This window comes from Corvus moneduloides, chromosome 9 (genome assembly GCF_009650955.1).
Source record: "Corvus moneduloides isolate bCorMon1 chromosome 9, bCorMon1.pri, whole genome shotgun sequence".
NCBI classification, from domain to species: domain Eukaryota; kingdom Metazoa; phylum Chordata; class Aves; order Passeriformes; family Corvidae; genus Corvus; species Corvus moneduloides.
In genome coordinates this window covers 32,711,731-32,733,495 of record NC_045484.1, presented here as the reverse complement: position 1 = coordinate 32,733,495, position 21,765 = coordinate 32,711,731, and positions in this window count along the sequence as shown.

Below are 21,765 nucleotides of genomic sequence, written 5' to 3'. Positions count from 1 at the left end.
TGTTCCCGGTGTGCTGTCCCTCACGTTCTTGTTGCTGCTCTCACTGTTAAACACTCCATGGGTCTACAGGAGGCAGCTGCTCCCTCCCATGTGTTCGGCTGAGGTGTCAGATGTTCATACACCTCTGGCAGCCTGGTCAAACCCTCCCACCATGTGGTAAAATGAACACTCTCATTAGTGCCAAACATTCCTGAGTTATAAAATTCCAATGTTACCAGATCAATTTCATTTTCCACCAAATTGTGGGGGCAGATGGTAAATTTATAGACAACAGGTGTACCAAATTATTAGATAAGGGTTATATCCCTACATTTTTAGACTCCAGGTGAACCCAGTCCAAAGAGCTGGTCTGGGTGCTGGTCAATACCTGGAATAAGCATCTCAACAGCCCCATTTTACAGATCTGGATTTTGCTAGTCATGAATTCAGGAGAGGAAGGATTAGATCAGCAGTGGACCCCCCAGTCATTTGCCAATCTTTGCCCAGCATGAACCCGTGGGCCACAATTTGGGTAAAAGAGCTCCACAGCTCCTACCTTGAATTTGTTTCACTGTTTATCTGGATATCGTTGGCTGGTGAATCCAATGATATCTCGCTGGAGCAGGAGTTGGCTTCGTTACCCTTCGCAGGGTATCCAGCGGGACCATGAGGAGGTGTGACCTCCGTAGCAATGCTGAGTTTGTAGCTATGCCCTTGTCTTAAGAGAGTCATAGTTACTCCTGCCATTTATCCATGTTTCACTGAATTTCTGCACTTGGACATTCAGATCAGTGGGCAGAAATCACATTGTATTAACATCCACCTCAGGCCTCCACAAAAGCTTTGGGTTTTTTTAAACAGTCGGATTCCCCTTTTCCACACCAGTGCTATGCCGTCTACTTTCAGGGCTGCTCAAGAGCTCTGATGTCACCAGCAGTGACACAAGCTCCTTGGGGATCTCTGTCGCTGCTGCAGTGGCAGCTTCAGACAAAGGCTCCTAGAGCAGCACGGCCACTGAGTCACGAGGGGCACAGAGGGACCCCTGGCTTTCTCAGCTCCTTCTCACAGACAGGACCCTGGGGCGGCTGCATCCAAGCCCAGCCTCACACTGTCACTGGTTTCAGTAACTCAGTCCCACAGGAGTTGAATGTGGCAAAACAGATACATGCAGATAAAGTGAATTACAGAATTACAGAATCTCAGAATAAACTAGGTTGGGAAAGACCTCCGAGATCCTCGAGTCCAACCTTTGACCAACCACTACCTTCTCAGCTAAACCATAGCACTGAGTGCCTCATCAAGTCTTTGTTTAAACACCTCCAAGGTGACTCAACCACCTCCCTGGGCAGCCCATTCCAATGTCAAACCACTCTTTCTGTGAAGAATTTACACAGAGGCTTAACACCCTCTGGTGCAGCTTGAGGCTATGTCCTCTCGTCCTGTTGCTGGTCACCGGGGTGAAGAGACCAACCCCCGCCTGGCTACAACCACCCTTCAGGTAACTCTAGAGCTTTATAAGGTCCCCCCTGAGCCTCCTTTTCTCCAGGCCAAACAGCCCTAGCTCCCTCAGCCACTCTTCATAGGGCTTGTGTTCCAGACCTTTCACCAGCCTTGTTGCCCTTCTCTGCACACATTCAAGCATCTCAACATCCTTCCTAAACTGAGGGGTCCAGAACTGGACACAGCACTTGAGGTGCAGCCTCACCAGTGCCAAGTATGGGGGAAGAATCACTTCCCTGGTTCTGCTGGCCACACTATTCCTGATCCAGGCCTTCTTGGCCACCTGGGCACACTGCTGGCTCGTGTTCAATCAGCTGTCAACCAGCATCCCCAGGTCCCTTTCTGCCTGGCCACTATCCAGCCATTCTGTCCTGTGGATACAAAAATGCTGCTAGTGAGGATTTTCTTGGTATTTTCTAAGTCCGTGAGAGACTTTTCTCTCACAAAGAAGAGGTAGCAGAGTTATGTAAACAACCAAACGACCTGCAACCTTGAAAAGTCTTGTTTATGGTATAGTCAAAAAATATTTCGACAATGGATGTTTTAGGATTTTAGCCAATCACCCCCAAGGGATGGCTGATCCTTGTCCAATTAGACTATGAAGAAAAATATCTATAAAAGAGTTTGTAAAATAATTAAATAAATCAGTCTTGCTGCACAATTCCTGCCTGCTGGACCTTCTCTCCTCCTCATCCCTATGGCTGCAGGACACGGTGATATACCCTAGGGCCCAGGCCTGCAGTAATACTGTCCCCAGCCTGTAGCACTTCAGGGGGTTGTTATGGCCAAAGTGTAGGACCTGGCACTTGGACTTGTTAAATCTCATATTATTAGATTCAGCCCATCTATCCAGCCTGTCCAGGTCCCTCTGCAGAGCCCTCCTGCCCTCCAAAAAATCAACACTCACTCCCAGCTTTGTCTTGTCTGCAAATTTACTGATGGAGGACTCAATCCCCTCATCCAGGTCATCAATGAAGATATTAACCAGGACAGGGCCCAACACAGATCCTTGGGAGTTACCACTGGTGAATGGCTGCCATCTGGATGCAGCACCATTCATCACTACTCTCTGGATCTGGCCGTCTAGCCAGTTCTTGACCCAACAAAGAATGAACATGTCCAAGCCATGGGATGCCAGCTTTTCCAGGAGGATGCTGTGGGAGATGCTGTCAAAAGCTTTGCCAAAGTCCAGGTAGACAATGTCCACAGCCTTCCTCGTGCCCACCAGGTGGGTCACCTGATCATAGAAGGAGATCAGGTTGGTCAGGCAGCACCTGCCCCTCCTAAATCCATGCTGGCTGGATCTTATCCCTTGGCCATCCTGTAGATGCCACGTGATGGCACTCAAGATGATCTGTTCCATAATCTTACCAGGCACTGATGTCAGGCTGAAAGGCCCGGAGTTTCCTTGATCCTCCTTCCAGCCCTTCTTGTGGATGGGGTCACATTGGTGCCTCCAGTCATCTGGGACCTCCCCGGTGAGCCAGGACTGATGGTAAATGATGGATAGCAGCTCTGCAAGGTCATCTGCCACTTTCCTCATCAGCCTAGGATGGACCCCATCCAGTCCCATAGACTTGCCAGTATCTATGTAGCTCAGCAGGTCTCTCACTGCTTCTTCCTGAATTGCTCCCTGACCCCATCCATCAGCTCAGGCCAGTTGTCCTGAGGACAACCTGTCTTAATGATGAAAATTGAGGCAAAGAAAGCCTCCCTAATTTTTTTCCTACATGACCTAGCTACATCCTTAAACATTTCCTGTTATCTGCCCCTCTTTTCCAAAGGTGATACATTCTCTTTTTCTCCCTTAGTTCCTTCAGAAGTTCATTGCTCATCTAGGCTGGTAGTCTTCCCTGATGGCTCGTCTTTCAGCACATAGGGACAGCCTGCTCCTGTGCCTTCAAGATTACTTTCTTGCAGTACATCCATCCTTCCTGGACCCCTTTATTTTTAAGGGTTGTTTCCCAAGGAACTTTGCAAATCAGCTTCTTGAAAAGGCCAAAGTCTGCCCTCCAGAAGTTCAGCGTGGAAGTTTTGTTAGTGCCCCTCCTTTTTTCACCAATTATTGAGAATTCTATTATTTCATTATCATTGTATCCCAAATGGGTGGCCTCCAACCACCACATCTCCCACCAACTCTTCTCTCTTCTTAAACAGCAGGTCTAGGAGAGCCTTACCCCAGTAGGCTCACTCACCAGCTGAGACAAAAAGCTGTCCTCCATACACTCTAAGAACCTCCTAGACTGCTTCTTCTCCACTGTGTTGACTTCCCAGCAGATATCCAGCAGTCTCCTACAAGAACAAGGGCTGGTGATCTTGAAACATTTTCCAGTTGCTTATAGAATAGTTTGTCCACCTTTTCATCCTGGTTGGGTGGTAAGAGATTCCCACCAGGATGTCGGCCTTGTTGGCCTTCCCCTGATTCTTACCCACAGGCACTCAAATATATTGTCATCAATCTCAAGTTCCATGGTGTCAAGATCCTCCCTAATATAAAGAGCCACCCCTCCCCCTCTTCTCCCTCTCCTGTCTCTTCTGAAGAGATTATAGCCATCCACTGCATTGTTCCAGTCCTGTGAGTCATCTGACCACGTTTCTGTATGTGACCACATCACAGCTTTGCTGCTGTACCATGGCTTCTAGCTCTTCTTGTTTGTTACCCACGCTGCATGCATTAGTGTACATGCACCTCAGCAGGGCTGCTGATTTTACTCCTGACTCTGGCTTACCTCTCTTGGTCTCATCTCTCAAGAGCCTGGTTGCATCCCCTTCCCCCTTCAAACCCTCTCGATCAGCCCCACCAATTCATGTGCTAGAATCCTTTTGCCCTTATCACACAGACAGAGCCCATCTGACTCAAGCAGGCCTGGTGCCATAAAAGTTGCCTTGTGATCACAGAACCCAAAATTCCGCTGATGGCACCAGCCCTTAAGCCATTTATTCATGTTGCGAGTTCTCCTGTTCCTTTCATCATTCATCTCTGCTACTAAAGGAACCAAACAGAACACCACCTGAGCTCCTGCCCCATCAACCAATCTACCCAGAGCCTTGAAGTCCTTTTTTATTGCCCTGGTGCCCTTCTTGCCAGCCTCATCACTGCCAGCGTGGACAAGCAGCAGTGGGTAATAATCACAGGACTGAATCAGCTCAGGGCATCTCCCAGTGATATCTTGAATCTGGGCCCCAGGGAGGCAGCAGACTTCCCTGTGTGACCGGTCTGGTCAACATACAGGGTCTTCTGTTCCCCTCAGAAGGGAGTCACCTGCTACCACTACCCTTCTTTTCTTTTTCATGCTAGAATTTGTGATCCATCTCAAAAACAAATTGTAGTTGGGAGAGTCTCCCAGCAGATTATTTTCTTCTGTGTCATCTGCCTGACCCTCTGGATCCAGGGCCTTGTACCTATTCTGAAGCAGCAACTGGGAGGATGAGGGGGATTGGGAGGAAATTTTATTACCTCCCGAAACAGGGACTTTTTTCCATTACCCCTCATCTATAAGGTCTCTTCCTTCTGTTTGATGGTCAGAGGTGTGGAACTCCTCTGAGTCCTGGCTGACTTCTCTAACAGACGGAAGGATGTAACTCTACCAGTCTAGTTCCCTTTCAGTCTCCCTAATACTTCTAAATCTTTCTACTTCCTCCTTAAGCTCTGCCATCAGGAAGAGGAGATCATTCACCTGTTCATACCACATGCAACAATCTTTTGCACTACCCTCTGGTACTGCCACCAGGCTCAGACATTCCCTGCAGACAGTGGCTTGGACAGCTATGTCCCCCTCTGGGGGCTCTGTTCGTATTATTATACTTTTACTGACAGTAGCTTTTGACTGAAAACCATTGCTAAAATAACGAGAAAAAAAACACCACTACCCGAACACAACTGACTACAAAAACTGTGGCTGCAACCCTGCCTGCTTGTCCTGCATGGGCAAGCGCTGCGCAAACTGCTGTGCCACAGCTTCACAAATGTGACACATTGTCCTAGGTTACAATGTAAGATCTGCCCACAAGCATGTATTTTATCACCATCTTCATGAGCTGTTAAAACCAGGTGGGGCAGTGCTCCCTGCCTCCTCCCTCAAGACTATGTCCTGTTAATGGCCCATCCGTGCCTTATCTTGTGACTCATCATTCCATTGTGAGATGCTCCAGCCAGAGGGAGAAACCAAGCATCCCATCCTGGATATAAACTGCAATTTTGAAGACCACAGGCAGCCCTTTCCACTGGATTCCCACAGGACAAGAGCTACATACCTACCACTGGACTTTCTGAGGAAGACCAGATCTTTCTACACAGGATCACTGCTTCAACAGAACCACATCTGTTCACTTCAGGAGGACTGCAGACACCACCTTATCAGATTGCTACTGCTACCCTGACTAACAGGGTCAGGTTATATCTGATTCTGTCAGTTTAAATCAGTTTTATCCCTGCCTTGTTTTATATATATATAAGTAAAGAACTGTTATTCCTATTTCCCATATCTTGGCCTGAAAGCCCCTTGATTTAAAAATTTTAATAATTTGGAGGGAAGAGGGGTTGCATCTTCCATTCCAAGGGAGGCTCCTGCTTTCCTTAGCAGACACCTGTCTTTCAAACCAAGACAGATCTTGGTGCCCAACGTGCAGCCTGAGGGCATTAAGGAAAAGGAATAACAGTTCCTGGGTAACTTAATTCTGTGTGCTGGGTATAGGAACCTTTTTAGACGGCACCATATGGGCTAGCTTACCCTGGTTCGGGTGTCACGTGTTCATCGCTATATCTCTCCCCTTTGTGTCTCCTTATCTAAACATGGGTCCTCTGACTAAGGCTACTGTGGCTGCTATCCAGTTGGTGCTATGGGTTGATAAGGTGAGGAATTAATGGGTTTTTAATTTCCTCTTGAATGTGGGCACATGGATAAAAAGCTATCACACACTAAAGGTATGGTTTTGGGGTTGCGTTAACAATGGTACCTTCTGTGAGGAAATAACCCCGAGGGAAGTTTTCTCCCAACCCTTCCAGCAGTTCTTTGGGCCTACTCCACTAGTTTTCGAAGGGTTTAGATTTCCCCTAGCTACTAGCCAAGTGTTGTTGATAGCTTTACTCTGTCTGGTGTTGTTGATAGTTTTACTCTATTTAACACTCAGGAATAGGGTGAAATTGACTTGTATAACTACCCAGACACCTGCCCCAGAGTCTAGGGATGCTGCCCCAGAACCTGACATGGCCCCAGAGAGTAGAGATCCGACTCCAGAGACTAGAGATCCTGTCCCATGGCCTGATACTGCCCAATAGCCAGAAATGGACCACCTGAACTGGGTGGGGGTACTGATGAAGGGGATGCAGGAGATGCGCCAGGAGATGGGCCAGGTGCGCAAGGAGTGTGCCAGGAGATGGGCCAGATGAGCCAGGAGATATGCCAGGTGCTGAGGGAGTACACCTCCCCAGCTAGTGAAAAACCCTCTCCCTGCCCCAAAGAGGGTGAGTCTGATGGTGCAGCAGTGGAACCCACGGATGTTACAATCGTCCAGGTTCCAGCTGAACCACAAAGGCAATCACAGCCAGCAGCAGTCGCCCCTGTGCAAAGGAGGACGTATAAGACCAAATCAGTACGACCAGTTAATGATGATGGGCAACCAGGGCCCTCACAACCAGCAGGAGAGCCAGAGCCAGAAATCATCACTGAGTGCCTGTCGTACGACAGTCTCCATGGTATGCGAAAAGACATTGTGTGAAGGGGGCATGCGCCTTATACAACCTGGCTGCTTTGGGTTTGGGATCTTATGGGTACAGGCGTGCAACTGGATAGTGGTGAGGCAAGGTATTTGGGTTCCTTGATCCAGGACCCGGGTGTGGACCATTTGTGAGGGAGCCAGGGCCCCTTTCTCTCTGGGAGCGGCTCTTAATGAGTGTGAGAGAAAAGTTCATTCACAAAGAAAGAATGCAGGAGTACCATCATAGAATGCAGTGGAAGACACTTGAGGAAGGGATCCAGCAGCTAAGAGAGGTGGCAGTATTAGAGGTACTCTTTGGGAAGGATGGACAGCATGATAATGACCCCGATAAGGTCAGGTGCACAGGACAGATGATGTAGAACCTGGCAAAGCTAGGGCCATCGCAATACACCACCTTCATTGCAACGATTGATGCTGACAATAAACGAGAAACAATGGGCTCTGTCGCCAACAAGCTCAGGAATTATGACAGTATGGTCAATGGTCCGCTGAAAGCTCATGTCTCTGCTGTAGTCCAGGACCTCAAAGAGGAGATGAAGGAGATGAGGGAGGAGATGAGGAAGATCACTGTGGCACCAGTGTGAGTCACAGGCCCCCAAGTCAGAGCCCGTCATCCCCCAGCCAGAGAGAGAGAGGGTACACCCCACAAACTGAGCTGTAGTATTTTCTGTGTGACCACGGGGAAGACATGAGAAAGTGGGATAGGAAACCCACTTCTGTCCTGGCAGCACTGGTGTGTGAACTGAAAGGGGAAGACACTAACCACAGGGGTTCTGCTAAAGTGAAAGTAACCTCAGCCTCCTGTGACCAAGCTGCCAGTTATTACAGGAGGGAAGATGACATGTCAAATCCCCTTGAAGGCACCTCTACCATGTATTCCCAGGGAGGGAATAATAACCAGGGCTAGGGGGGCCCTGCCACTAGCCAGGAAGAGGCACGGGAGAAATGGGTTTTTTGGACAGTGTGGATACAATAGCCTGGCACATCAGAGCCACAAAAATATGATACATTGGTTGATACTGGGGCACAGTGTACTTTAATGCCATTGGGACATGTGGGGGCAGAACCTGTATCCATCGCTTGGGTGACCGGGGGATCACAGCAGTTGACCCTGTTGGAAGCCGAGGTGAGCCTGACTGGGAAGGAGTGGCAGAGACATCCAATTGTGACTGGCCCAGAGGCCCCGTGCATTTCGGGCTTAGACTTCCTCTGGAACGGCTATTACAAAGACCCAAAAGGACTCAGGTGGGCATTTGGGATTGCTGCTGTGGAGGCAGAGGGCATTAGGCAATTGAACACCCTGCCTGGACTATCAGAGAATCCTTCTGCAGTTTGACTCCTTAAGGTGGAAGAGCAACAAGTGCCAATCGCCACCTTGACAGTGCATCGCTGGCAGTATCAGACAAATTGAGATGCTGTGATCCCCATCCACAAGATGATCCGTGAGCTAGAGAGCCAAGGGGTGGTCAGCAAAACCCACTCACCCTTCAACAGCCCCATCTGGCCTGTGTGCAAGTCTGACGGGGAATGGAGATTGACTGTGGACTATCGTGCCTTGAATGAAGTGACTCCACCATTGAGCGCTGCTGTGCCGGACATGTTGGAACTCCAGTATGAGCTGGAGTCCAAAGCAGCAAAGTGGTACTCCACTATTGACATTGCCAATGCATTTTTCTCCATTCCTCTGGCAGCAGAGTGCAGGCCCCAGTTTGCCTTCACCTGGAGGGGTGTGCAGTATACCTGGAACTGACTGCCCCAGGGGTGGAAGCACAGTCCCACCATGTGCCATGGACTGATCTAGGCTGCACTGGAAAAGGGTGAGGCTCCAGAACATGTGCAGTACATTGATGACATCATTGTGTGGGGGAACACAGCATCGGAGGTATTTGGGAAAGGAGAGAAAATCATCCAGATTCTCCTGGAAGCCAGCTTTGCCATCAAGAAGAGCAAAGTCAAGGGACCCGCCCAAGAGATCCAGTTCCTGGGAGTAAAGTGGCGAGATGGATGGCATCAGATTCCCACTGAGGTCATCAAAAAGATCACTGTGATGTCTCCACCAACCAACAAGAAAGAAACACAAGCTTTTCTAGGTCCCATAGGTTTCTGGAGAATGCACATTCCTGAGTACAGCCAGATCGTGAGCCCTCTCTACCTGGTTACCCGCAAGAAGAACCATTTCCACTGGGGCCCTGAACAGCAATAAGCCTTCGCCCAGATCAAGCAGGAAATTGCTCAAGCCGTAGCCCGTGGCCCAGTCAGGACAGGACCAGAAGTGAAGAACATGCTCTACTCTGCAGCCGGGAACAAGGGTCTGTCCTGGAGCCTCTGGCAGAAGGTGCCTGGGGAGACTCGTGGCCGACCACTGGGATTCCGGAGCTGAAGTTACAGAGGGTCTGAAGCCAACTACACTCCAATAGAGAAATAAATCTTGGCACCTTACGAAGGAGTCCAAGCTGCCTCGGAAGTAATCGGCACAGAGGCACAACTTCTCCTGGCACCCTGACTACCGGTGCTGGGGTGGATATTCACAGGAAAGGTTCCTTCCACACATCACACCACCAATGCTACTTGGAGCAAATGGATCGCCCTCATCACGCAGCGTGCCCGAATTGGAAACCCAAGTCGCCCTGGGATCTTGGAAATAATTACAAACTGGCTGGAAAATGGGACTTTTGGGTTATCTTCTGAAGAAGAAGAGGAGCAGGTGATGCATGCCGAAGAAGCCCCACCATATAACGAGCTACCGGAGAGTGAAAGACAACACGCCCTCTTCACTGATGGTTCCTGCCGAATTGTAGGCGCTAGCCGGAAATGGAAATCCGCTGTATGGAGCCCCACACGACAAGTTGCACAGGCTACTGAAGGAGAAGGTGGATCGAGCCAGCTTGCTGAACTGAAAGCCGTCCTTTTAGCTCTGGACATAGCTGAAAGAGAGAAGTGGCTAAAGCTCTACCTCTACACTGATTCATGGATGGTGGCCAATGCTCTGTGGGGTTGGCTGGAAAGGTGGAAGAAGGCAAACTGGCAGCGCAGAGGAAAACCAGTCTGGGCTGCTGATGAGTTGGAAAGGCACTGCCACTCGGGTAGAGAACCTATCCATGAAGGTCCATCATGTAGATGCTTACGTCCCCAAGAGCCGGGCTAATGAGGAACATCGTAAAAACAAACAGGTAGATCAGGCTGCGAAAATAGAGGTGTCTCAGATATAGACTTAGATTGGCAACATAAAGGCAAGTTGTTCTTAGCTTGAATGGCCCATGATGCCTCAGGCCATCAAGGCAGAGATGCCACCTATAAGTGGGCACAAGATCGAGGGGTGGATCTAACCAGGGACAGTATCTCCCAGGTGATCCATGATTGTGAGACATGCGCTGCAATCAAGCAGGCCAAGCGGGTCAAGCCCCTGTGGTATGGTGGGTGGTGGTCCAAATACAAGTGTGGGGAGGCCTGGCAGATTGATTACATCACACTGCCTCAAACCCACCAAGGTAAGCACTATGTGCTCCAATGGTAGAAGCCACCACAGGATGGCTGGAGACCTACCCTGTGCCTCATGCTACTGCTACCCTGACTAACAGGGTCACATCGTATCTGACTCTGTCAGTTTAAATCAGCTTTTACCCTGCCTTGTTTTTTATATATATATATATATGTGTGTGTGGATACAAAAATGCTGCTAGCAAGAATTTTTCTTGCTACTTTCTAAGTCCATGGGGTACTTTTCTCTCTCACAGAAGATATTCAAAGTATATAAACCATGAACACCTGCGACTTTGCTGAGCTTTGTTTATAGTACAGTAGAAAAATACTTTGACAATGGATGTTCTAGGATTTTAGCCAATCACCCCAAGGGGTGGCTGATCCTTTGTCCAATTAGACTATGAAGAAAAAAGTCTATAAAAGACTTTGTAAAATAACTAAATAAATCAATCTTGCTGCACAATTCCTGCCTGTTGGATTTCTCTCATCCTCCCTACGGCTGCGGGATACAGTAATATATATATATATATATACACACACACACATATATATAGATTAGTAAAGAACTGTTATTCCTATTTCCCATATCTTGGCCTGAAAGCCCCTTGATTTAAAAATTTTAATAATTTGGAGGGAAGGGGGGGTTGCATCTTCCATTCCAAGGGAGGCTCCTGCCTTCCTTAGCAGACATCTGTCTTTCAAACCAAGACACACGCCCCTTAAGTGCTCATCCTTAGCATCTGCCAGGGGCACAGCAGGATGGAGAAGAGCAGAGCCACGCTGAGCGCAGTATCCTTTATCTTCCTGTCACACTGGGCAGCGCTGGCTGAGGCTGTACCAGGCCAGGAGCACCTTATCCCTACTGGGACTCCTCCCTGTGCCCTCCGCGACAGCCACCAGGCCAAAGCTCGGCTTGGCACAGCCCTCAGGCCAAAGCCCAGCTTGGCACAGCCCCCAGCCCTGGCCACAAGACTGTCCCTGGCACAGAGTCCATCCAGCCTGCGGCACGCATCCAGCCCCCTTGCCTGGCATCCCTCCAGATTTCTGCATGGGGCAGCTGCCCCTGGAAGGGCCCAGGCACCTGGGGGTGCCCAGGGGATTGGCAGGGAGTCAAAGGCAGCTGGGGACCCTTTGGGGACACCCCACACTCCAACATAATCCATCTCCTGCTGCCCCTTCCCTCCCAGAGCTTTCCCTGTGGGACACCCCAGAGCTGGCCCCAGCCTCAAACACAACATGTGGGAGAACAACGGGGCCATGGGCAATGCAATCAGCCCCATAACTGGGATCTGCAGTCACTGGAGACAATGGGGAGCACTGGGGGATGGTGATCAGCTGCACACAAGGCTGAGACTTAGGGAATGACTCAGGTGTGGCAGTTCCTAAATCTATATCACCCCATTTTCCTGCATTGCACACCTCAAACCGGTCCCATCTCCACCCCTAGGGCAGAGTCCAGAGGGGAATGTCCCCTGCCCTGACCCTCACCCTGTCACACCTGCAGCCACTGGGCCCTCCTGGAGCACCTGAGTCCCGCTCTGCACAGCTGTCCCACATGGGTGATCCCAGGACCCCATCCCCAACAACACCACGACTGCAGCACTGTCCCTGCCTGGGACATGCCCACAGCTCCCCAAAGGCCCTTGTCCCCACACAGTGTCTCTGCAATGCCCTGGCCCTGGGCCTGGGCCAGCACTGGCCCTGAGCAGGATGTGCCCATCTCAAAGGATGTGGGGAAGCCCAACCTGTCCCCAGGTGGCTGCTGAGGGCTATTTGGGCAAATAGAGGTGCCTAGTCAGGAGGAGGGATGTTGGTCCCCTGCCAGCATCTCTGATAAGCCCTGTTTACGCAGGGATTGAGGCACCAGGAAGACATTCAGACATCTTGGGCTTTCTGGAACTGCCTGATTCAGGGTGGTCTGCGTATGGCAGAGCTGAAAGCAGATGGATCCCCAGTGGGGACAACCCCCACTCCAACACAGTCCGTCCTCCAGCAGCCCCCAGATCCAGATACTCCTGTCTCCTGCTGCCCCTTCCCTCCCAGAGCTTTCCCTGTGGGATAGCCCAGAGCTGACCCCATCCCAAAACCTTTTGGGTACAAGTAGAATTGCCACTGTTCCCACTCAGGCACTTTGAGAAAACAGGGGTGGGCACTGGCCCCTCTTCCTGGAGACACAGGACCCCAGAATCAGGGAAAACAGGAATGTGGGAGGACTTTGAGTCAAAGGCAGGCAAGTGATTGGGATCTGCAGTCACTGGAGACACTGGGGAGCACAGGGCAATGTTGATGACCTGCAGACAAGGCTGAGGCTTGGGAAATGCCTCAGGTGTGCTTGTTCACATAAGCAGACCACTCCATTTCCTTTCCTCACAGGTCTCCAGTCTCAGAGTAGAATCCAGAGGGGAATGTCCCCTGCCCTGACCCTCACCCTATCCCCCCCACAGCCACCATGCCCACCCAAAGCACCTGGGTTCCTCTCTGAACAGCTGCTCCACATGCAGGATGCCAGGGACCCCATTCCCAACAAGGTTCTCACTCCAGCACTGTCCCTGGCTGCAATTGGCTGAAGGTCCCCAAAGGCCCTTGTCCCCACTCAGTGCCTCTGCAATGCCCTGGGCTGGGGCCAGCACTGGCCCTGAGCAGGATGTGCCCATTCCGAGGGATGTGGGGAAGCCTGACCTGTTCCCAGGCAGCCACTGAGGGCTATTTGGGCAAACAGAGGTGCCCTGTTGTAAGAGACGGTCCGAAGATCTCTCATCTGCCTCACAACCATCGCCAAAGACAGAGACTGAACACAGGAGTCCTGGCCTGGCTGAGGTGGGATTGTCTGCCAAGTGTTGCCTATGGGTGTGCCCACTGGGAACTGGTACGCATTCCTGAGGAAAATTAGTGCAGGTCGCAATGGACTGCGCCATTCTTGCTGCCCAGGCGGGAAGGACTGCGCTGAAGCGGAAAGGAATGACCTGTCCTGTACACCTCTCCTGTACACCTGTCTTGTACGTCTGTCCTGTACCTGCTTCCCAAAGCAACGGACCCCATAACAATGGCTGTAGATTTCCCAACCTCTTGGCCAGTTGCCCCTCGCTTCTGAAAAGGACTATAAAGGGACTTTCTGAAATAACCAAGTCGGAGATCTCCCCACAGAAAGAAGACGAATCTATTGGCGGAAGACCACGAGGACTTCGTCTCATCCGTTGGTAGCTATTGCCCCTCTTTTTCCCCCTCTCTACTTTGTATTTCTCTCTCTCTCTCTCTCTTACTCTCTTCTATTGCATTACTGTGTTGTGGGCACTTAATAAAGGTGCCCTGTTTTTGATTAAAACTGAAATCTCTTGTGTCCTTTTACACTCTGAGATCGATAAATGAACCATCACGACCCCCGCTTGCATTAGCGGATCGTGACACCTGTGAGGAGGAGGGATGTTGGTCCCCTGCCTGCATCTCTGATAAGCCCTGTTTTCCCAGGGCCCAAGGCACCAGGAAGACATTCAGACATCTTGGATTTCCAGGAAAGAAAATCCACTGAGGAGTGGTTCCCGAGAGCTGTCCATGTCTGTGATTCCTGTTTGAAATTCCAGGTCAGTAGTGAAGGGTTCTGCTTCTCTCTTTCCACAGGCATGCTGCAGATCTAGGAGAGATGTGTTGTGGGCCAGGTGGGAAAACATTTCAGGCCTTGACTGTTTGCTCTGGAACTTGCCCAAGGAGCTGCAGTGCCCACGGGGGAAGATTTTCCTCGGGAAGGTTGCTGCTTTGTGGCCCATGGATGAGAGAGCAGAATGTTCCCATGGGGTTATTCTTGAGCAGATGGACAAGTGCTGTGGTGTCACTGGTGTGCTGATGTGGTTTTGGAAAGGAATTGAGGAAATGCCTGAAGGGTCCTAATTGTGGAACATTGGCTGAGGAGGGCTCCAGGCTGCCTTGGAGATCAGTGCCAGTCAGGGGGATGGCATTGGACAGCCACTGACCATGTGCCAAGAGCCCGGGGAGGATGAGCTGGACACACACAAAAGCTCCCAGTGCAGGCAGGTTGGCCCCCCATTGCTAGGAAACCCCATAGGAATGTCCCTGCGGTGAAGAAACTGTCCCTACACTTGTGCCAGCCTTTCAGGGAAGGCGTGTTTCCCTCTCAACATTTCCTCTGTGGAAACAATTTACAACAGGGTCCTCAGCACAGGAAAGGCTCAGACTTCATGCAGCAGTTCCAGAGGAGGCCACCAAGATGCTCTGAGAGCTGGAGCACATCTGTGACAGAGACAGGATGGAAGAGTCAGGGCAGTTAAGCGTGGAGAAGAAAAGGCTATGGGGACACCCCATTTTGACCTTGTAGGACTTCAAGGCACCTCCAAGGAAATGTGTGGATAAATGTTTTCGTAGGGCCTATGCAAATAGGACAATGGTAGATAGTTTTCAACTAAAAGAGGGCCGGTTCAGAGCAGAGATAAGGCAAAAAATTTCAATGCTGAGGGTGGTGAAACACCGGCACTGGTTTTCCAGAGAGATGGTGGATGCCCCATCACTGGAAATATCGAAGACCAGGTTCAGTGGGGCTCTGAGCAACATGATGGAGTGAAAGATGTCTGTGTTCCCACCCCACAGGAGGCCCTGCCCTGTAGTGTCAGCTGCCACCAGTGTGGTTGGTGTCTCTTGTAGGATGCAATTTCCCCAGGGAGCAGAGGGAACACACAGCACCACTGGGAGCAGGAGCATACTCCCATGGAGACAGGAATATTCTGGATCAAGTGGCTCAGGCTGCATTGTTTGGCCTCTTTGTAGATGGACACAAGTGTCAGAAGAGACTGAGAACCAGGAGCTCCCACAGTGTCTCAGAGTTACCTTTGGTTCCTTGAGGCCCCACAGTGTCACAGGGTCTCCTTTGGGCCACATGGTCCTACAGTGTCACAGAGTGCCTTTGGTTCCATGAGCCCTCATGGTGTCACAATGGTCCTTGGTTCCACGAGGCCCCACATTGTCACAGCGTCCCTTTTCTGCCCTGAGGTCTCACGTTGTCAAAGGGTCCCCTTGGTTCCATGAGGCCCTGCCGTGTCCCAATGATCTTTATTTGCAGGAGGCCACACAGTTTCACAATGATCTCTGGACACCACAAGGCCCTGAGGGATCAAAGTGTCTCCCTTGTTCCAAAAGGCCCCGCAGTGTCAGAGGGGCCTCTGGATTCCATGAGATGCCACAGTGTCACGGTGTCCCTCAGTTCCACGAAGCCTCAGAGTACTACAATGGTCCCTGGGATCGATGAGGCCCTGAGGGATCACAATGGATCCTTGGTTCCAGGAGGCCCCACAGTGTCACAGACGAGCAGCACTGGAGTGGGAGCAGCACCAGGGGAGGTTTTGCAGCTGCGCTGGAACAGCAGCAGCAGCTACAGAGCAACAGTGGAACAGCAGTGGAACACAAGTCCCATGAGGAGCAGCTGAGGGAGCTGGGGTTATTTATCCTGGAGGAGGCTCACAGGGGACTGTCTCATTCTCTACAACTCCCTGACAGGAGGGTGCAGCCAGGTGGGGCTCGGTCTCCTCTCCCAGGGACCAGAGACAGGACAAGAGGACACAGTCATAAGCTGCACCATGGGAAGGTTTAGACTGGACATTAGAAAGAATTTATTGACAGAAAGGGTGATTAGTAACTGGAAGCCACTGGGCACCCAGAGCACCTGAGTCCAGCTCTGCACAGCTGACCCACACAGGGGGCCCAGGGACCCCATCCCTAACAACACCACGACTCCAGCACTGTCCCCACCTGAGACATGCCCAAGGCCCTTGTCCCCACACAGTGTCTCTGCAATGCCCTGGCCCTGGGCCCAGGCCAGCGCTGGCCCTGAGCAGGATGTGCCCATCCCAAGGGATATGGGTAAGCAGGGACTTGTCCTCAGGCAGCCACACCGAGCTAATTCAGGAAACAGAGGTGCCCAGTCAGGAGGAGGGATGTTGGTTCCCTTCCAGCATCTCTGATAAACCCTGTTTACCCAGGGCCTGAGGCACCAGGAAGACAATCAGCAGTCTTGGGCTTCCCAGTGACTGCGGCTTCCTTGGGCAAGTTCCACAGAAAACCGGCAAGGCAGTCACCTGAAATGGTTTTCCCGGCTGGCCCAAAACAGATCTCTGATGGATCCACAGGGTCCCTGTGGAAAGAGAGAAGCAGAAACCTTCACTAATGCCCCAGAAAGTCAAACAGAAACCACAGCCATGGACAGCTCTTGGGAACCACTTCTCCATGCATTTTTCCTTCTTGGAAGCCGGGACAGGCATCTGGATCTACCTGGGAACACAACCAGGGACACCTGGAATTCCCCGTGGCTCAGGAAAACTTCCCATGGTCTTGAGAACCCAAACCAGGTTTTCACACTCACCCTTTGATTTGCAGCTTGGGTCTCCTCAAAAGACTTCTCCTCACACCCTTGTAGGCAGACCACGAAAGAACCGGCGCGAAGGCGGCCGCCCGGCCGCGGCCCGGCCCCGGCCCCCGCCGGCGGGCGGGGCTCCTCCCGCCGGAGGCCGCCCGCTCCCTGCCGGCCTGCAGCGCCGCGGCGCGGCGCCCCCGCGGCTCGCCGGAGCGGCGGCGGGGCCCGGGGACCTCGGCGGACCCCGAAAGAACCGGCCCGAAGGCGGCCGCCCGGCCCCGGCGCGGCCCCGGCCCCGCCCCCGGCCCCCGCCGGCGGGCGGGGCTCCTCCCGCCGGAGGCCGCCCGCTCCCTGCCGGCCTGCAGCGCCGCGGCGCGGCCCCCCCCGCGGCTCGCCGGAGCGGCGGCGCGGGCCGGGGACCTCGGCGGACCCCGAAAGAACCGGCCCGAAGGCGGCCGCCCGGCCCCGGCGCGGCCCCGGCCCCGCCCCCGGCCCCCGCCGGCGGGCGGGGCTCCTCCCGCCGGAGGCCGCCCGCTCCCTGCCGGCCTGCAGCGCCGCGGCGCGGCCCCCCCGCGGCTCGCCGGAGCGGCGGCGCGGGCCGGGGACCTCGGCGGACCCCGAAAGAACCGGCCCGAAGGCGGCCGCCCGGCCCCGGCGCGGCCCCGGCCCCGCCCCCGGCCCCCGCCGGCGGGCGGGGCTCCTCCCGCCGGAGGCCGCCCGCTCCCTGCCGGCCTGCAGCGCCGCGGCGCGGCCCCCCCGCGGCTCGCCGGAGCGGCGGCGCGGGCCGGGGACCTCGGCGGACCCCGAAAGAACCGGCCCGAAGGCGGCCGCCCGGCCCCGGCGCGGCCCCGGCCCCGCCCCCGGCCCCCGCCGGCGGGCGGGGCTCCTCCCGCCGGAGGCCGCCCGCTCCCTGCCGGCCTGCAGCGCCGCGGCGCGGCCCCCCCGCGGCTCGCCGGAGCGGCGGCGCGGGCCGGGGACCTCGGCGGACCCCGAAAGAACCGGCCCGAAGGCGGCCGCCCGGCCCCGGCGCGGCCCCGGCCCCGCCCCCGGCCCCCGCCGGCGGGCGGGGCTCCTCCCGCCGGAGGCCGCCCGCTCCCTGCCGGCCTGCAGCGCCGCGGCGCGGCCCCCCCCGCGGCTCGCCGGAGCGGCGGCGCGGGCCGGGGACCTCGGCGGACCCCGAAAGAACCGGCCCGAAGGCGGCCGCCCGGCCCCGGCGCGGCCCCGGCCCCGCCCCCGGCCCCCGCCGGCGGGCGGGGCTCCTCCCGCCGGAGGCCGCCCGCTCCCTGCCGGCCTGCAGCGCCGCGGCGCGGCCCCCCCGCGGCTCGCCGGAGCGGCGGCGCGGGCCGGGGACCTCGGCGGACCCCGAAAGAACCGGCCCGAAGATAGCCGCCCGGCCGCGGCCCGGCCCCGGCCCCGGCCCCCCTCCTGGTGGGCGGGGCCAGTCGCGCCGGAGCGGCCGTCGGCTTCGTTTCCTCTTCCTCCCTATGTACCTGCTTCCCCCTCCCGCTGTCTCCCTAGAGGTGCTCTGCTCTGGTGGAGCTGGGCGTGGTGCCCGGGGTGGGGTGGGGAGTCCGTTTTGGTGCGTCAATGTGTGTGGGCTGGCCGAGCTAAGGGCACACGATCCTCCTGAGCGTGGCCGGGTGTGGTGTGGGCCCCCAAGAAAACGAAATAAAATGTGCAAAGAATTTTTTCCCCCCCAGGAAACTTTCTGGTTCCTAGCAGAAGAAAGATGTACTCGTTCAAAAATTAAAGGTTGATTTTCGTCGAAAATATTTATTGGTTTTGAAACCGGGTTCTCCGGCGGGACAGGGCTGCTAGAGCCATCCGGTTCCGGGGCGTTCCGGGGCTGTGGGGTTCCCCCGGCTCTGGGATGGCAGGAGGATGCCTTGTCTCCGGGGTCGGCTGCGCCCACCACCTGTTGCCGGAGCCGTCAGCGTACCGTCCTGGTGTCATCCGGCCAGAGGGCGAACAGGTCTACCCGGATCCGGGCGGGGGCGCGGGCGCCAGGCGCGCCGCGAAGCCGTCGGCGTGGCTCCGCCGGCGGCGCCCGGTCGCGGGGCGAACAGGTCTACCCCGGCCCGGGGGCGGCCCCGGGAGGACAGGTCTACCCGGATCCGGGCGGGGGCGCGGGCGCCAGGCGCGCCGCGAAGCCGTCGGCGTGGCTCCGCCGGCGGCGCCCGGTCGCGGGGCGAACAGGTCTACCCCGGCCCGGGGGCGGCCCCGGGAGGACAGGTCTACCCGGATCCGGGCGCGGGCGCGGGCGCCAGGCGCGCCGCGAAGCCGTCGGCGTGGCTCCGCCGGCGGCGCCCGGTCGCGGGGCGAACAGGTCTACCCCGGCCCGGGGGCGGCCCCGGGAGGACAGGTCTACCCGGATCCGGGCGCGGGCGCCAGGCGCGCCGCGAAGCCGTCGGCGTGGCTCCGCCGGCGGCGCCCGGTCGCGGGGCGAACAGGTCTACCCCGGCCCGGGGGCGGCCCCGGGAGGACAGGTCTACCCGGGTCCGGGCGCGGGCGCGGGCGCCAGGCGCGCCGCGAAGCCGTCGGCGTGGCTCCGCCGGCGGCGCCCGGTCGCGGGGCGAACAGGTCTACCCGGCTCCGGCGGGACTTGGGCGAATTTCGGCTGGGGCCGGGTAGACCTGTTGCCCCACCCGTCCTGGAAGTTCACCAAGGGGTCGCTGTTTCTGGCTGCCTCCAGTTGCGTCATGGTAGGAGGCGGCGTGCGCCAGCGCACCGCCCCGGTCAAGTACGATTGGTTCTCTTGGAGGCGTCCGGGGCCTCGGACTCGCCTGTCCGTATTATGGGAGCGGGTGATGGGCCGTGTCCCCGCAGGCTGTGGCAGTGCCTGTGTCGAAGGCGAGGAGCGGCGGCCGCGCGCGCGGTTGCCAGAACGAAGAGTGTCGAGTGAGCGGGATAGGAGTCGCGTGGCTTTATCCCGGCTTCACAGCCCCAGTGACGGGCAAGGCCGAAAGACTGCGCGAGCTGCTTGGCGGCCTAGGTGGGGTGGAGAGAGAGAGCCGTGAGTGTATCCCCCCTCCGACCCTGGCGGCTGCCGACTCCGTGCAGGGGGGCCGCAGGGAAAATCCGGTGGTGGCCCGAGGCGGCGGCGCCTCGTTCCTTTTTGCTGCCCGGCCTTAAGCCGGCGCCCGCTCGGCGCGGGCTCGATTTTCGGCTGTCAGTCTGGTGCGGTGGCTGGCAGCCGGTGGGGCGGACGCGGCCGGGGCGCGCTGTGTTTCGCGGAGCCCTGACGGGGCTTTCCCTGGCCCTTCCCCGAGAGCTCCGAGGATGGTGGGCCCAGTTGGCCCGAGGTGGCGGCGCCCCGTTCCCGGCTCCCGACCTGTGCTTGGTGTGTCGGCGGTGCCACGGGGACGCTCGGTGGGGCGTGCGGCCTTGCCTCGGCCTCGCCCGGTTGGCCGAGGGGCTCGGTGACGGGAGTCGCCCGATGTTGCTTGCGGGGCGGGGCGGCGGCGCCTCGCCCCCCCCCCCCCCGTCCCCGCTGTGTGTTGAAGTTGTGTCCCCCTTCCTCGGCCCTAAGCTGGGGAACCCGCGCAGCGGGCGGGAATGTCTCAGGGGCGGCGGCCGGCCTGCGGTGGCCGGGGCCTGCCTGCCGAGAGTGGACCCGGAAGCCCGACAGAGAGCCCTGTGAGAATGCTGCTGGCGAGGCGGCGGCGCCCCGCCCTTCCTTGTTGTCGGCCGGCGTTGACTGAGCCGCGACGCTGGGGCCGGCCCGTGGTGTCTGGCCTGTCCCGGCTGCCGTGGTTGCCGGCGGGCTGGGTTGCGAGAAGGTCCACTGTTTCAGGCGTGTGTGCCGGCTTGTGCGGTTGCAGTGGGGGGTGCCCGCCCCGGCCTACGCTTTTTATTTTGATTTTTTTTTTTTCTACCCGCCTTGCGGCCTTAAGCCGCCGCGGCACGACGCGGGAGAAGCGCGCGGCACGAAGGCGCGCGGGCCCACCGAACGCAAAAGGGATAGAAGGAAGCGTTCGAGAGGTTGTTTTCCCCGGGAGTGCGTGTTGGGGGGGGGGGGAGTGAGAGGCGCGGGCCTCGCCCCCCGGGCCCGCGGCCCCCGTGGGTAGCACGGGGTCATGTGACGCGCTGTCGTCGTGCCTTTTTTTTTTTTTTTTTTTTTTTTTTTTTTCTCCTGTTTGCCGTTCCCGCCCGGCTTTTCCGGAGGGAAGCCGATCGCCGCGAGGCGGGCGAAAGCCGGTGGCCCGTGGGCATGGTCGGTGGCACTTCCTCGCACGCTCGGAAAGGTTCCCTGGGGCGGCGGGAGCGCGGCCTGGCCGTGGCTTCCCTCCCCCGGTTGGTCCCGTCCCGATGTTGTCTCGCTGGCTAAAGGGAGTCGTCGTCGTCCGCAGCCGGGGTCGGGTGGCGGCACCCTCCCCGCGCTTCTCTGCTGCGACCGATGCGAAAGCCGCTGCGAAGTTGGCCCGCCGGCGTCGGCGGCCTCGGGGGCGTCGGGGAGGCTCGGCGGCGCCAAGCCGCGCGGGCAGGGGCCTCTCGGGGACGTGTCCCGCCCGTGGAAAAAAGCAGCCCCGCGTCCGTCTGCCCGCTGCCCGCCTGGAACCGTGGCGGAGCTCGGCCGGTGGGTGCGCGCTTCGGGCTGCCGTTGTCCCAGGACCGAGGCCGCGGGGCCTTCTTCCGCTCCTCTTTTGTCAGCCGATCGATGAGGCTTTTCGGGTCGCGTCGGAAAGGGCCCCCGGCGGGCCGGCTCTTCCGGGGCTCTCTGTAATGGGGAAGCCACG